Here is a 16,480-nt window from a genome sequence, read left to right as displayed (position 1 = left end):
GGTCCGCCCCCCTCACGATATCAAAAATTCATATAGCCTATGTTTCCTTCCAGACCAACCTAAACAATCTGTGAACATTTCAAGGTAATCGGTTCAGCCGTTTTTGAGTCTATACGGAACAAACAAACCGAGTCCCATATATCCGTGATTGGGTAATGTGCATTTTGGGCATTTTTGTGGGGGTGGGGTGACCTCCTATACTTCGACATGAATTTGTATGCTAGATTCGTTGTATACTCCTGCATACTTTTCATTTGATACCCATATTGTCCTTATCGGACCACTTTAGATTTTGGGTGGTGTTTTTGGGGTAATGGTGGAGGGTCCGCCCCCTTCCGATATCAATAAATTATAAAGCCTATTCCTTCTCTTCCTGACCTTATTCGTAATCTACTCCCGAATACCTTTCATTTGAGTCCCATATTGTCATGTTGACGATCATGACCTATTTTAAGGGGTTTTGGGGCTGGGGTGGCCCCCCAGGTACTTGGACCCAACTTTTATTATGTAATTCGTACTCTACTCATGAATAATTTTTGATTTGAATCCCATATTGTCCCGATCGGTCCACTTTTATTTTTGGGTAGTACTTTTGAGGTAAGGGGAGGGTCCGCCCCCCTCCCGGTATCAAACATTTTTAAAGCCTATTTTTCCTTCCAGACCAACCTACACAATCTGTGAAAATTTCAAGGTAATCGGTTCAGCCGTTTTTGAGTCTATAAGGAACAAACAAACAAACCGACAAACAAACAAAAAAAAAACAAACATACAAACTAACAAACAAACATAAATTGAATTTCATATATAAGAAAGATATGTCAAAATCTCAACCGATTTGACACATTTGCTATGTGTCAACAATGTGCCGACCGGCTTACTGATCCAATCCTTAGACCAGTACCGGTTCTTAAATGGATGGATAAACCATATGCTATGGAACAGGTAAATGAATTGTGGGTCCCATTACATGAATATAAGAGAGAAAGTGGCACAGGGCACGTCACATGGGCGCCCACCATAAGTAACCTATTAAGTGTGCTCACGGGATTTGAACCCGTCTTCTAAGCAGAAGGGCCGAAAGAGCCTTACAGATGGCATACGACTGGGCTAGATCTAGTGGTCTCAATGTTCACCCGGAGAAGACTGATATCTGCATGTTCACGAGGAAGACGAAGGTGGGCCATTTTGACGCACCATGTTTCCTCAAGGGAACGGTAGGAGTGATCTTGGACAGGAAACTGAATTGGAAGTGTCACAATCAGGAGTGTACCGAGAAGGCTCATAGGTGTTGAGCACTATGTGGACGGGTCTTAGGCTTGAAATGGGGCCTGAACACATGGATAGTCCACAGGATCTACAGGAGCGTGATTAGACCAATACTTTTTTGACGAACCACGTTTCCTAAATAGAACGATAGGAGTGGTCTTGAATAGGAAACTGTGTCGAAAGTGTTACATTCAGGAGTGTACCGAATATTCTCACAGGTGTTGGGCACTATGAAGACGGGCCGTAGGCTCGAAATGGGGTCTGACTCCGAGGATAAGCCACTGGCTCTACAGGAGCGGGACTAGACCAATACTTACTTACACCTCAGTAGTTTGGTGAACTGCGATGGAGAAAAAGTGCAAAGTGAGGATAATAGAACAGGTTCAAAAAACATGTTGACTTGGCATGGGCGGAGTGATGAGGACCACGCCCACTAGATATCCGACCCATAGACATACAGATTGAGTGTGAGGCAGCCTCAGTGGCTATGAGACTTAAGGCTATGAGAGAATGGATTGACGATAGGAGCAGATCATACCATGGCAGTATAATTGGGGTGACGATAGGAAACCTGGAAGGAAGGGATGACGTTTCCTATCGGATACCTGAGACGACATTTGAGGTCGAGTGCTGCCAGCGGCACAGTCTTGTACTGACGGAACCCTAGTATTGCCATCTGAAAGATCATGTTACACGGATGGATGAAAGCTAGAGGACAGAGTGGGCCTGGTGGTCTACATTCAGAACCCAAGAACTGAAATTTGTTTTAGACTGCCTGACCATAATACGATCCTGCAGGCAGAGATCCGTCGTATCACGAAATGCGTGAGGTGTTATAGTGTTAACGCGAGGAAGTTAAATGTGAAAATCTATCAAACAGTAAACTGACAATCAGGGCAATAATAACCAGGACGATAAGCTCAAGAACAGTGGTGGATTGTAAAAGGGGCATTAACCCCTTCTCTTAGTGTGGCACGATTGGCATCGTTTGGCTGTTGGACCATAGTGGAGTAAGGGGGAATGAAAGAGCAGACGATTTTGCAGTGAAGACAAGAGAACTGCCGTCAATAAACTTGGTCAACCCGAAGCCTTTCGGGTCTACGCAGTCCGAGTTAAGACCGTGGGCTACAAACGCTGTGGAACAGCGAAAGGGTTGGTAGGACGGCAAAAATCCTATGGAGAGATCCGGCTTGTGAGAAAACGAGGCTATTACTGAAAGCAAGTAAGCAGGAGGCCTGGATAGCTTTTGGTACCATAATGGGACAAGTGTAGGCATGTGTATGGTATGTGGAGAAGATCCTGAGGCGTTGGAGCATTTCCAATGATATTGCCTGGCATTCGCTGCTTACAGACACCGACACTAATGTGGGGACACAATACCAGACATGAATCAACTTCGGGGCGTGGTATGGATAACAATAAGGTAATTTGTAAGTAGCACGGAAATCCTGACTTATATTTTTTTCGAGGTTAGTTTTGGGTATTTAGAGCGCACAACAAGCTGATTACTAGCATAGGTGTATGCACATAGTGGAAGGGGGTATAAATATCCTCACCCTCTTTTTACCTAACCTGTCTCAAAGTTGGGGTTCCCAACTTTCTGATTTTCTTTCTATGCTCTGGTGTATAAGGCATTGTGCGAGGTAATACCATCCATTATCTCCATTTACTGACAGACCCAATTTCATTGATTCTTTTTCGAGTCTTTCAAAGGCTGTAGTTACTACTTCCGCTGACCTTTGAGTAACATGTCTATTCACATCTGCATCGTGTTTAATCTTCTCCAGCAGGATATTAAAGAACTTACAGGATAATCTTTCTTCTGTTCTTAAACCTCATTTGGTATTGAATGCTTTGGAGAGATTGTTTGCTATTCTTAGTAAGAAAGCTGTCTCGCTGTCTGAAACATCTTTTGGCATTGTATGGTTTGGAGAGATTAATTTTTATTCTTTGTGAGGAATGTGTATCAGTAGGTGTTATGCTGCACTGTCTTATTAATTTTGCAGAAATACCAAACTCAGATATGGCTTGAAATAGCTTTCAACGTATAATGCTGTCGAAAGCTGCCTTGTAGTCAACGAAGAGATGGTAAGGGTTGACTTGTTCTTCTCGGGTCTTTTCCCAGGATTTAGCGTAGTGTGAATATCTGGTCTATGGTGAATTTACCAGTTCTAAGGCCTCATTGATAGGGCTCAATTATCTCATTCATTTTAGGTTTTAATCTTTCACACATTACGCTCGAGAGTATCCGCATGCGATGGGGAGGAGACTTATTCCTCTGCCGTTGGCACATTTCGTCTTGTTTCCTTTCGTGTATACGGGTCTGAGGTTCCAATCATCGGGTATGTGTTCTTCTAGTCGAATCGTGCAGACGAACTAATGCATACGCCTTATCAGCGTGTCGCCTACGATCTTAAATAGTTCAGCGGGCAATCCATCGGCTCCTGCTGTCTTGGTATTCTTTAGCTGGGTCACTGCTACTTGGACTAAATGGTAAACATTCTATGCGGTATACTTATGGCCACCATCATCGGATACTAGCAGCGCAGGAAGTGTTCTTTGTATATCCTCAGCACACTATCTTTTCAGTTACCAAATTTCCATCTTTTCCAAAGAGGGATGTAAAAATTCAATGTCATTTTCAGTGAAAACTAAATTGGTTTTGCTAGCGAATAGATGAATATTTTCTAATTATTTCGCTTCCCATTACAACTCTTTTTACCTCCAGAAACTATGTTGATTTTTACAAGAGCTTTCGGTTGAACGGCTACACTGATTATGCTACCTAACACACCATCTCTGATGACCTTTGCAAAAGTTCAACTGTGTTGGTAGGATGCTTGTTGGTGCGTTTGTTTGTTTTTGTCACAATTGAATTTAAATTAAAATCGGGTCATTATTCTTTGCCCAGTTGTTCTGTTGTATTAGATGTTACCCCCTGTGGTTTGGGTGCTCGAATGCTGAAATATTCAAATTATGACATAATCATAACAATTGTTATTTTGGCATAAAATCGCAACCGCAACATTTATTTCTGCATATGTGGCCTTTGTTGTGTATTTTTGTTTCCATTGTAATGCTGATGCAGAACGAATGTATAAAACTTTGTTGATTTATTTCGGTGGCAAAAGGACATTTTTGGGGTTTCCAAGTGTGAACTTTGTCGCGGAATGTAGTCAATGATGTTAGGTTTTTTTTTTGGTTTGACTTTGACAAATGTGCTCTTAAATTGCTTTTAATTTTTGAAATAAATGAAGAAACATAAAAGGTTGTTTTAGAGTTGCGCACAGTATTTTGAAACCCATACCAAAATATTCAAATTCGGCCAGGAACAGTGGGAGACTTACAACTTGCCTCAATTCCTCTACTTTGTTAAAATGGAAAGAAATTATAATACTTTCATGGCCAAAGTTTGCGAAAACTTGAAGGACAATCCCATGGCAGCCGATTGTACGCACTGGATTGACCCGAGGGAATCCTTTATTGGCAAGGGCTTCCGCCTCAGTGTACGTGTTCGTCTTTTTTTGTCATGGGAGAGGCACATCCCGGAATGCCTTCTCCGCACGCTTCTGGTCCGTGCCCCGAACCCTGGTTCTGTTCGGTTTGCCAGAATCGCCTCCATCATCGGTGGATGTCGATGAGGTGTAACCGGTGCATGGAGTGCGTACATTTCCGATCTTGCTCTGGCCTCACATCACTACGGGAGTATAGTCATACTGAATATGTTGCAAGGTGCTGTATAAACGTAGACAACAGTGGCTAACAGGCGTCGTCGTCGTCGCCTTCTGAGTCCTCGTCGTTGGAATATGTGACCCCCCGACCTTTCAGTGCGGCAATATACGCAACACCAGCATCCCAGCCCCAATATTGTCAGGTCAGTGTCGGGAAGTGTATCATTTTTGCAAATTAACTGCAACAGTCTCCGTGGCAAGATCGACGAGATTGTGGATTTAGTAAGTCGAAAGAACATACTGGTCGAAGTGACCCAGGAAACAAAGCTGCCAGCACCTGCAGCTTGCGCAGTTTTCACGGATACAATGTGCTACGTAAGGATCACTCAAGGAATGGAGGTGGGGGATTGGACTTCGTGATACACCATTCCGTGCAATATATACCCATCTCGCCTGCGCCTGGCGCTAGTAACCCCTACATGGAGATAGCAGTCAGGTCCGTTACTGCCGAGATAGAGCTATACAACGTATACATACCGCCGGTTGGTAGCTGTGTCCCACTTAATGGCCAAGCTTACAAACCCGACATAAGTGGATTACTATCTGGTCATAATCGTCTGGTTCTAGGGGACTTTAATGCGCATCACATTTCATGGCATTCTCCCCTAGGTAACGATCAGCGTGGCATAGCTTTGGCAGAGCAGATTGAAAGTTACACGTTTTGCACGGTGAATGAGAATGTCCCCACTAGGATAACGAGGAGGTGCAGCAACTCGCTAGAAATTTCCATTGCATCCCCTGATCTTCTGAGTGACCTATCCTGGCAAGCCGTCTTCTCTTTGGGGTGAGACCACCTTCCCATAATTTTCACCATCGACTGACCACCCGACTTCATAACCTCTGAGCGCCGTATGTTTATCATTCAGAAGAAGGCCAATTGGGCTGGCTTCAGAGAGTATACCAATCGCCACTTCAGTGAACTGCCATCCCCCTCGGATGTGCTCGTTGCCGAGAGGAAATTCAGAAGAAGGCCGATTGGGCTGGCTTCAGAGAGTACACCAATCGCCACTTTAGTGAACTGCCATCCCCCTCGGATGTGCTAGTTGCCGAGAGGATATTCCGAGACATTATTAACGCAGCAGCCGCTCGCTTTATACCAGCCGGTCGTATACCCCAAGTGCGGCCCTATTCCCCGGTGCAGGCAGTGGTATTCGCAGACGAGCGTGATGGACCCCGCTAACCCCAGAATCCGCGAGCTGAATCTGGAAATAAACAGGGTAGTCAACGAACATAAGCGAAATTTGTGGCTGGAACACTTGGAGCAATGTAACTTAGACACCGGTTTAGGCAAGCTGTGGTCTACTGTTGCGTCTCTCTCGAACCCCGGTAGACGGGATGACAGGACCTCAATCACCTTTGGCAACGTAACCCTGAATGATCGGAATAGATGCGGCAGGTTGTTCAACCGTTAATTTATTGTGCTTCCTGAGAGTGACAGGGCAAGGAGGAGAGCCATTCGCGGTCTCCGAGCCGATCAGCATGGATTTCAAAGACTGCATAGCACAACAACTGCTTTGCATTCCATCACCACACATGTGTGCCGTGGCTACAATTAGCCAAGGCCATGTGATAGGACGAAGTTGAAAATTCTTTAACTTTTGAGCGTTGCCTTTGTGGCATTTGTTTACAGAGTTGCATCCCAACGCATTTATTCGTTTTATACCTTTATAGTTAAGATCATTAGCACTATGTAAAATATCGCCCCATTACTACCAAACCGTTCATTACCTTTTACTTGTTATAGTCCAATTTTGTTGGAAAGAAAATTTTTTTAAAATATAAACAAAATTTTTGTTAAATTTTCTATAAAATATTTTGAAATTTTCACTGCTCCAAATACTGTTTCTTGGCTTTATTGTATATTTTTGCACCTCCGTACCATTTCAATGGTTTTAGCCGTCATGCACCAGAAACATTGCGTACAAAGTTCTTTGCTCCATTCGCGCGCCGCAGTAGCAAGTGTGGATTTTTCATGGCATTTTCCATCGCCAATTCCATGAGCGGCCAACATATCGTAGACCAAGCAACGAAGCACATCACATTCATGGTTAAAATTCTGCCACTTCTTTCTAGAGGGGCGCCATATATTTTTATGTAAATTACACACAAATATACCTCGCAAAAAAAGGTAAATAAAATTTAAGACATTTGTATTTAAATGTCTTTTCCACGAGGGCTTAATGGCTTTCAGGCTTTTTACCATTGTTTGCCACCCATTTACATGAAAATTTAACATATTTAGCGAACAGTTAACAGATTAATTTTTTTTTTTCATTTAGCCAAAGTGACTAACGAAAGACTATGTATGTACTACTCACCCTCCACATGACATGTCTCATTTGAGCAAACAAGGTCTTGGTTAGCGATTACAAAGATTAATGGAGAAGATAAATGAAACCTTCATGGAGTTCAATGATCTGCAATTTTTTTTGTAAAGTCCAATTGCTCTTGCAGAAGAATGTTTTGAAAATGTTTAACAAATAATGATGAAATGAAATTTGAATTATATTAAACATAACAAAGTTTTGAACAACTATAGGTCATTCACTTGCAAAAATATATTTTCAAGATAATTGCAAATTTTTAAACAGTTAAAACGGAAATTCCCATTGGGGAATAGGGGGAAATTGTTTGGGTCTTGCAAGCGATCTTTTTTACATGGCTGAAGGACTCCAAACTCCATCTCTACCTTTGTAATTTTTATACCCTCCACCATAAGATGGGGGGTATACTAATTTCGTCATTCTGATTGTAACTACACGAAATATTCGTCTGAGACCCCATAAAGTATATATATTCTTGATCGTCATGAAATTTTATGTCGATCTAGCCATGTCCGTCCGTCTGTCCGTCCGTCCGTCCGTCTGTCCGTCCGTCCGTCCGTCTGTCCGTCCGTCCGTCCGTCTGTCCGTCCGTCCGTCTGTCTGTCGAAAGCACGCTAACTTCCGAAGGAGTAAAGCTAGCCGCTTGAAATTTTGCACAAATACTTCTTATTAGTGTAGGTCGATTGGTATTGTAAATGGGCCATATCGGTTCATGTTTTGATATAGCTGCCATATAAACCGATCTTGGGTCTTGACTTCTTGAGCCTCTAGAGTGCACAATTCTTATCCGATTGAAATGAAATTTTGAACGACGTGTTTTGTTATGATATCCAATAACTGTACCAAGTATGGTTCAGATCGGTTTATAACCTGATATAGCTGCCATATAAACCGATCTTGGGTCTTGACTTCTTGAGCCTCTAGCGTGCGCAATTCTTATCCAATTTGAATGAATTTTGGCACGTAGTATTTTGTTATGATATCCAACAACTGTGCCAAATATGGTTCAAAACGGTTCATAATCTGATATAGCTGTCATATAAACCGATCTGGGATCTTGACTTCTTGAGCCTTTAGAGGTCGCAATTATTATCCGATTTGCCTGAAATTTTGTACGACGGATTCTCTCATGACCAATAACATACGTGCTGTATCGGTCTATAGCCCGATACAGCTGCCATATAAATCGATCTCTCTATTTTACTTCTTGAGCCCACAATGGGCGCAATTCTTATTCGAATTGGCTGACATTTTACACAGGTCTCCAACATATAATTTAAGTGTGGTCCAAACCGGACCATATCTTGATATCGCTCTAATAGCAGAGCAAATCTTTTCTTATATCCTTTTTTTTTGCCTAAGAAGAGATGCCGGGAAAAGAACTCGACAAATGCGATCCATGGTGGAGGGTATATAAGATTCGGCCCGGCCGAACTTAGTACGCTTTTACTTGTTTTTCTCTACTAGCAATGGACCAAACAGGACTAATCATTAAACGAAAATCACATGAGTTGTGCAACGCTACCGAGAAAGATAGCTTAGTAAAGTCTGTGACACCCAAAAGGAGAAGAGATGTATCCATTGTTAACTATACGGATCGACCCTGAATCAATTCTTGATTTGGTATAGCCATGTCCGCCTGTCTGTATGTTTGTGTAGACTTTTAAAAGCTGATTTTCACTTATTTAGTCATATCTATCACCCGATCTATAATGGAAGTGCTTCTGAGTTCCGTTTAGGTTGAATGATTAGCCCGGTTTGGTCCATTGTTATCCCCTAGCCAAAAAGAATGTAGTTGAGAAAGTAAAGAGATATTGTGAGACTCCAGATCAGAACTGAAGACGAGATAGGAAGATGCAGATATAGTAAGAAGTAAGTGCATATCCGGTACGCCCACACATATGTGCATCCCCGGAGCAATGGTTCGCGACTACCTTTGTATCTATTCAGTGTGTGTCAAAGGCGGTACGAAATAAGGTCCCAAATGGAGAAAGAAATAAAGACCCAAATATGGTGCTTTATTTCATAAGGAAAATAGACCCCAAAAGTAAAAATGAAATAAGGCTGCAACGAAATGACAAAATCCAAAAAAAAAAGAAAAAGGTCCTTACCTATAGAGCATTATTTTATATGAAATAAAATCCCAATTAGTAATGGAATATTGAACCAATTAGTGGTGTCAATACACTAGACGCCATGACTGTGGGCCCAAACAATTGTGCCTCAAATTCAAAATAAATAAGTAAAAGCGTTCGGCCGGGACGAATCTTGGCAACCCGCCAGCAGGGATCGCATTTGTCGAGTTCTTTTCCAGGTATCTCTTTTTCGGCAATCAAAGGATAAAAGATAAAAGAATTGCTATGCTATTGCAGCTATATCAAATTATGGTCCGATTCCGACTGCTATATCCGGTTAATGACCGATTTAAACCATACTTAGCACAGTTGTTGGAAAATGCAAAATTTCATCCAAATCGGATAGGAATTGCGCCGTCTAGAGGCTCAAGAAGTCAAGATTTAAGATGGGTTTATAGGACAGCTATACCAGGTTATGGATCGATTTGAACTATACTCAGCGCAGTTGTTGGAAGTCATAGCGAAACATATCATGCAAAATTTCAGCCAAATCGGATAATAATTGCGCTCTTAAGAGGCTCAAGAAGTCAAGATCCCATATGGGTTTATATGGCAGCTTTATTAGGTTATGGAACGATTTGCACCATACTTGGCACAATTGTTGGAAGTTATCACAAAACACATCGTGCAAAATTTCAGCCAAATCGGATAAGAATTGCGCCCTCTAAAGGCCCAAGAGGTCAAGGCCCCAGATCGGTTTATATGGCAGCTATATTAGGAAATGGACCGATTTTAACCATACTTAGCACAGTTGTTGGAAGTCATAACAAATCACCTCATGCAAAATTTTTGCCAAATCGGATTGGAATTTCTCCCTGTAGAGGCTCAAGAAGTCGAAACCCCAGATAGGTTTATATGGCAGCTATACCAGGTTATGGACCAATTTAAACCATACTTAGCACATTTGTTGAAAGTCATAACAAAACACCTCATGCAAAATTTCTACCAAATCGGATAGGAATTTCACCCTGTAGAGGCTCACGAAGTCAAGACCGCAGATATGACAGCACATTTGTTGAAAGTTAGCTAAATCGGATAATAATTGAGCTCAATAAGTCAAGAACCCAGAGCGGTTTATATGACAGCTGTATAGACCGATTTCAACCATACTTAGCACCGTTGTAGAAAACCATAACAAAACACTTCATGCCAAATTGGGCAAGAATTGCGCGCTAGTGGCTCAAGAAGTCAAGATCCAAGATCGGTTGATATGGCAGCTATATCACATCATGGACCTATTGGTCCATGTCCATTTACAATCCCAACCGACCTACACTAAAAGGAAGTATTTGTGCAAAATTTCAAGCGGCTAGCTTTACTCCTTCGGAAGTTAGCGTGCTTTCGACAGAGAGACGGAAGGAAATGGCTACATATTTATGGGGTCTCAGACGGCTATTTAGAGAAGTGAAGGAGTTTGGTGTTATTTCATAAACGATTTAAACCAAAATTGGAAGAAGAGTTTGCGAAAGAAAGATATAGTGGGCAAGTGTAACTGTACTATTTCCAATAGTAAACATTGAAACCAGGTTGATTTTTAAGAAAAAAGCGCCACAGCCAAAAAATATTTAAAAAATCGCGCGTTTTTTTAAATAGTTTTTAATTGCGAAGTAGCGCTTGTAGCGCTTCATTCAAAAAAATTTTTAAATATTTTTTAAAAAAATTGCGCGATTTTGAAAATAGCAAAAAGCGCTGCAATCGAAAAATATTTTCAAAAAATTTTTGTAAATTGCAGAAAGTCGATTTTTGAAAATATTTTTCTCATTGATAGTGTTTGATAACATTTTTACAAGAAAGTGACGACATTTTATAAAAAAATTAATTAATATGACAAGTTTAATTTTTTTTGTTGATATCTGAGAAATGTACCCAAAATTATTGTTTTTGTAGTAAAATAAATACATTTGAGCCCCAAAATGGTGAAATTAGACCCCAAAGTAAAATGAAAATGTTCCCCAATACTTTTTTACCACCCCAATTTTTTTTAGAAAAGATCAGATTTACTTGAAGAAACCCCTAATTGGTCCCAATAGCTTGATGAAAAACGGCTCCAAAAACAAAAAGACGAAGACGGACCCTGAAAGATTTATCGTTGTTCTCCATACACCTGCTTGGGCGTATTTTCGTTTTGGATTTGGGGTATCATTTCCTTTCCAAATAAATTTGGGGCTTTATTTCGAAACGAAATAAAGTCCCAACAATTGGATTAAAGGCTTTTGTTTCATTATCAAATTTGGGGCCTTATTTCCTATTGCCCTGGTACACATTTATGGAAACGCCATACAGGATAGCTTACATGAAGTGGTACCACCTTTATCATAGTATATTTTTAAACTAGAAATGACTGCTGCATGATATTTATCTTATTAACAGCTCTTTATATTTTCTGTTTTTCATTTTAGTCCTATCCATTGACTGACTTGATTTCAAATATCAGCGCAACGTTGTATTGGTAAGTTATTGATATCATGCGATGATAGATAATAGGAATCTATTTATCGTGATTTGCACCATATAGTACGCAAATGGAACACAGCAATTGTTTACAAGCCACCAATGGCATTTGCTTCAGAGTTCATTTGAAAAGAACATTATATGTTATGGAGCTCATGATTAATAGTGTCATTGCTTTATATTTGGCTAGAAAATCACAATTCATGATTGTTGGCGAACTCAAACACCTCAAAGTGAACAAAATTTTTGTGTATAGTATCATAAATCCTTATAATGATGCTGGTAGAGTTGCCAAACTCCATGGTGTTGATCCAAAAACAACTGCAACAACACCTAAAATGGTTCGGCGAGTGAAGGTTCGAATTCAACGAAATACACTCTGTAGTGGCTAAAGCTCTGAATATTGAAAGAACGAGCTCATGGTACGGACTTACAAAATCCAAAAGGCACACAATTGAAATACCAAAGGCGTTGCTGCGCTTGCACGAACGTCGTGAATTTCCGAACATCGTATTCTCGGGTGAGAAAAATTGCTCCAAATGAGCAATTCGCAACACTCAAAATGATTTGTTTACTTAATTAAGCGTTCGTAAGAGAATTTGAGCTAACGGCCACCCAAAGTAATTTTCCATTTTAAGTTATGGTATGGCTACCGACCAAGTGAAGGTATGGGTACCTATGACGGATGTTCTACAAGTTGTCGTGGAGCCGTGAGTATGCAAACATTTCGGTCGTACACGATCTTGTTCCAAGCAGCTTGTATATTAATCTTTATGAGGCATTTTGACATTAAACCTTTTGCACCGTTCTCGGTTATATGTCCTGTCATAGTGCCCCGGACAATTGACTTAGGTCAGGGAGTCTGGCACCCATGCACACATTTCTCCGCCCCCAAAAATTTTGCACTGGACAACCCTCTTCTATGTTCAGTAGTTCGACAAATTATCGTACACTCGCGCTACAGACTCAGCACCATACCGACTTCAAGTAGCACGAACCCTCAATCTCAGCTATGATTCCATCTTGACGTCATCAGTAAAAACCGAGCTTTTATTGTCTTTAAACACAGCATCACCCACCCAATGTTCTCTTTGGCGAAATAAAATCCTAAAATTCTTGTACCGAACCGATCTCGGTGCTAGGTAATCTAAGACCTTCCTCAGTCTACGCTCTGTTTTTATAGTAACCAAACTGTACCTGTCCTCCTTCAGAGTTTCGAACTCGCTCCACCCATAGCACAACCTTGGTGGCACAGTTTCAAATTATATCTAGGCCGCATATTCAGCATTTCTTCTAAACCTATCTGCGGTGTAGACACCAACATTCTTATGATTCCGACCCAGGCACATCTTTGCACAATAGTAGCGCGTACTGGTGCTACAATGTTTTTCTGTTTATCTGACAGGAAACAAGGACGAATAGACTAAGACGGATAAGTTTTATGAGCGCCTACACAGAAAAAAATAAAAACCGGTTTCAATCACGAAATTAATTTTATCTAATTAAGTTTTTAATTGAAACTGCTTCAATCACGAAGATGATAGTATCAATCACCGTTTTTGAAAAAGCAATTCAAAAAATTTACAAAAAAGCATGGAATATTCAATTAAAAAATTACTGAAAATTTCAATTAATTTTTTAATTGATTCAATTAAAAAAATGATTAATTTTTAATTGATCTAATTAGGTTAGGTTTTTTCGTCCATTGTGATACCACAGGAACAGAAGAAGGAAGATGCCTTCTAGTTCATACCGTTGAACCATGCAGACCGCTTTAAAACGTCCAATAACTTGCAAATGTTCACATCCGCCAAATCAGATAGGTTCTCAACGAAATGAGATATTAAATTGGAACTCCTTCTGACTGCTAGTACGGGACACACACACAGGTGTTCTGTAGTCTCTTCTTCTTTGATGTTCTCACAGCTTCTGCGAAAGTCGTTGCTGGCAACCTTCAGTCTGTCAGCATGTTTTCAGATTAGACAGTGACCTGTCATGAATGAAACAATGACTGAGACGTCTTTTCTAATCAATGACAGCAAATCAGTAGACCTCTTCGAGTCTAGATTAGGCCACATGGTTTTGGAATGCTCACAGCCCCCTCTTTGTGACCATCTATCATTCGTTGTCTTTCGGTCCTGGTCCTGAAAACTTAGCTTATATGTCGCTTGAGGCATACCCACAGATTCCAGTATCCCTGGAATGTGTAGGCTAGTGCCTAGTCTCGCAAGTTTGTCCGCTTTACAATTCTCTGTGGCCCGGCATCCTGAGCACGTAAATTTTGAACTGTTCAGCCATCTCGTTGAGAGATCTGCGACAGTCGAAGGCGGTTTTTGTGTTCAGAAATACGTTCTCCAGGTATTTAATGGCTGCCTGGCTGTCTGAGAAGATATTAATGCCAATCGTCGTAATGACATTATATCTTAGCCATTCCATCTGGCCTGTTTACTGTCCGTAAAGATGTTCACACTCGACGACCTCGCGTTAACACAACACTACCTTACGTTCCGTTATCGCCTAGTTCTCCGCCTGAAGGACTGTGTTGTGGTCAGGCCGTCAAAAACAGATGTTATTCCCTGGGTACTCAATGTATCCCAGTCCACTCTGTCCTCTGGCTTTGGTCCATTTGTGTATTGTAGTATGATCTCCCGAGACTTTGCCTCTGGCAGCGGTGTGCCGCATCCGATCTCAAGTGTCATCTCAGGTATCCGATCGGAAACCTATGAAAATCTTTCTCAAGATTTTACTTCTAGAAAGCTTTTTATACATTCCACCATAGGAGGGGGCTATACTAATTTCGTCATGCTGTTTGTAACTCCTCCAAATATTTGTCTAAGACCCCATAAAGTATATCTATTCTTGATCGTCATGACATTTTAAGTCGATCTAGTCATGTCTGTCCGCCCGTCTGTCTGTCGAAAGCACGCTAGCTTTCGAAGGAGTAAAGCAAGCCGCTTGAATTTTCGCACAAATACTTTTTATTAGTGTAGGTCGGTTGGGATTGTAAATGGGCCATATCGGTCCATGTTTTGATATAGCTGCCATATAAACCGATCTTGGGTCTTGACTTCTTGAGCCACAAGATGGCGCAATTATTATCCGATTTGGCTGAAATTTTGCACGTGATGTTTTGATAGCATTTCCAACAACTGTGCTAAGTACGGTTTAAATCGGTCTATAACCTGATATAGCTGCCATATAAACCGATCTGGGGTCTTGACTTCTTGAGCCCCTAAAGGGCGCAATTCCTATCCGATTTGGCTGAAATTTGCCATGACGTGTTTCGATACTACTCCCAACAACTGTACCATATATGGTTCAAATCGGTACATAACCTCATATAGCTGCCATATAAACCATTCTCGGATCTTGACTTTTTGAGCCTCTAGAGGGCGCAATTATTATCCGATTTGGCTGAAAATTTTCATGAGTTGTTCTGTTATGACTTCCAATAACTGTGACAAATATGGTTCAAATCGGTCTATAACCTGATATAGCTGTCATATAAACCGATCTGGGGTCTTGACTTCTTGAGCCTCTAGAGGGCGCAATTCCTATCTGATTTGGCTGAAATTTGGCATAACGTGTTTCCATATTACTTCCAATAACCAAATATGGTTCAAATCGGTACATAACCTCATATAGCTGCCATATAAACCATTCTAGGATCAGGACTTCTTGTGCCTCTAGAGGGCGCAATTATTATCCGATTTAGCTGAAATTTAGCACGTGGTGTGTTGATACAACTTCCAACAACTGTGCTCAGTACTGTTCAAATCGATCTATAAACTGACATAACTGTCATATAAATCGATCTGGGGTCTTGACTTCTTGAGTCTCTAGAGGGCGCAATTATTACCCGATTTAGCTGAAATTTGGCATGATGTGTTTCGATATTACTTCCAACAACTGTGCCAAATATGGTTCAATTTGCCATTCTGGGATCTTGACTTCTTGAGCCTCTAAAGGGCGCAATATAGCCTCTAGAGGGCGCAATGCCATATAAACCGATCTTGAATCTTGACTTCTTGAGCCACTATAGAGTGCAATTATTATCCGATTTAGCTGAAATTTTCCACGTGGTTTGTTGGAGCCACTTCCAACAACTGTGCCAAATATGATTCAAATCGGTTCATAACCTGAAATAGCTGCCATATTTACCATTCTGGCATCTTGAGTTCTTTAGTCTCTAGAGGGAGCAATTATTATCCTATTTGGCTAAAATAGCCTGATACAACTCCCCTATTAACCGATCTCCCTATTTTACTTCTTGAGGCCGTAAAGGGCGTAAATCTTATTCGATTTTTACACAATGACTTCTACTATGGTCTCCTATATTCAATTTATTAATGGTCCGAAGCGGACCATAACTTATTTTGTCTGCTTTCGCAGAAAGTCTCCATGACAAAATAAACAAGGCATGCTGGACTTTACCCAGATAACAACGGGGAATTGTCAACTAGGCTCAGAAAGTTTTTCTAATCCGATTAATGTATTTAGGTGTTTTGCTCTTATGTTCTATACAATCTGTTATAGCAATCATTTGTTAAATTTTTAAATTTGTAAAATTTCA

At 40.9% G+C, this 16,480-nt stretch overlaps 2 protein-coding genes across 5 annotated transcripts in view; one reads left to right on the top strand and one right to left on the bottom strand.

Annotated features, from left to right (window-relative positions):
• The window catches only part of LOC106092953 (uncharacterized), a 181,428-nt gene that overhangs the window by 81,100 nt on the left and 83,848 nt on the right, over positions 1-16,480 (top strand). The window lies entirely within an intron of this gene.
• The window catches only part of LOC106091657 (uncharacterized), a 110,937-nt gene that overhangs the window by 73,346 nt on the left and 21,111 nt on the right, over positions 1-16,480 (bottom strand). The window lies entirely within an intron of this gene.

Source organism: Stomoxys calcitrans, chromosome 5, assembly GCF_963082655.1.
Source record: "Stomoxys calcitrans chromosome 5, idStoCalc2.1, whole genome shotgun sequence".
NCBI lineage: Eukaryota > Metazoa > Arthropoda > Insecta > Diptera > Muscidae > Stomoxys > Stomoxys calcitrans.
This window is presented reverse-complemented; position numbering and strand designations above follow the sequence as displayed.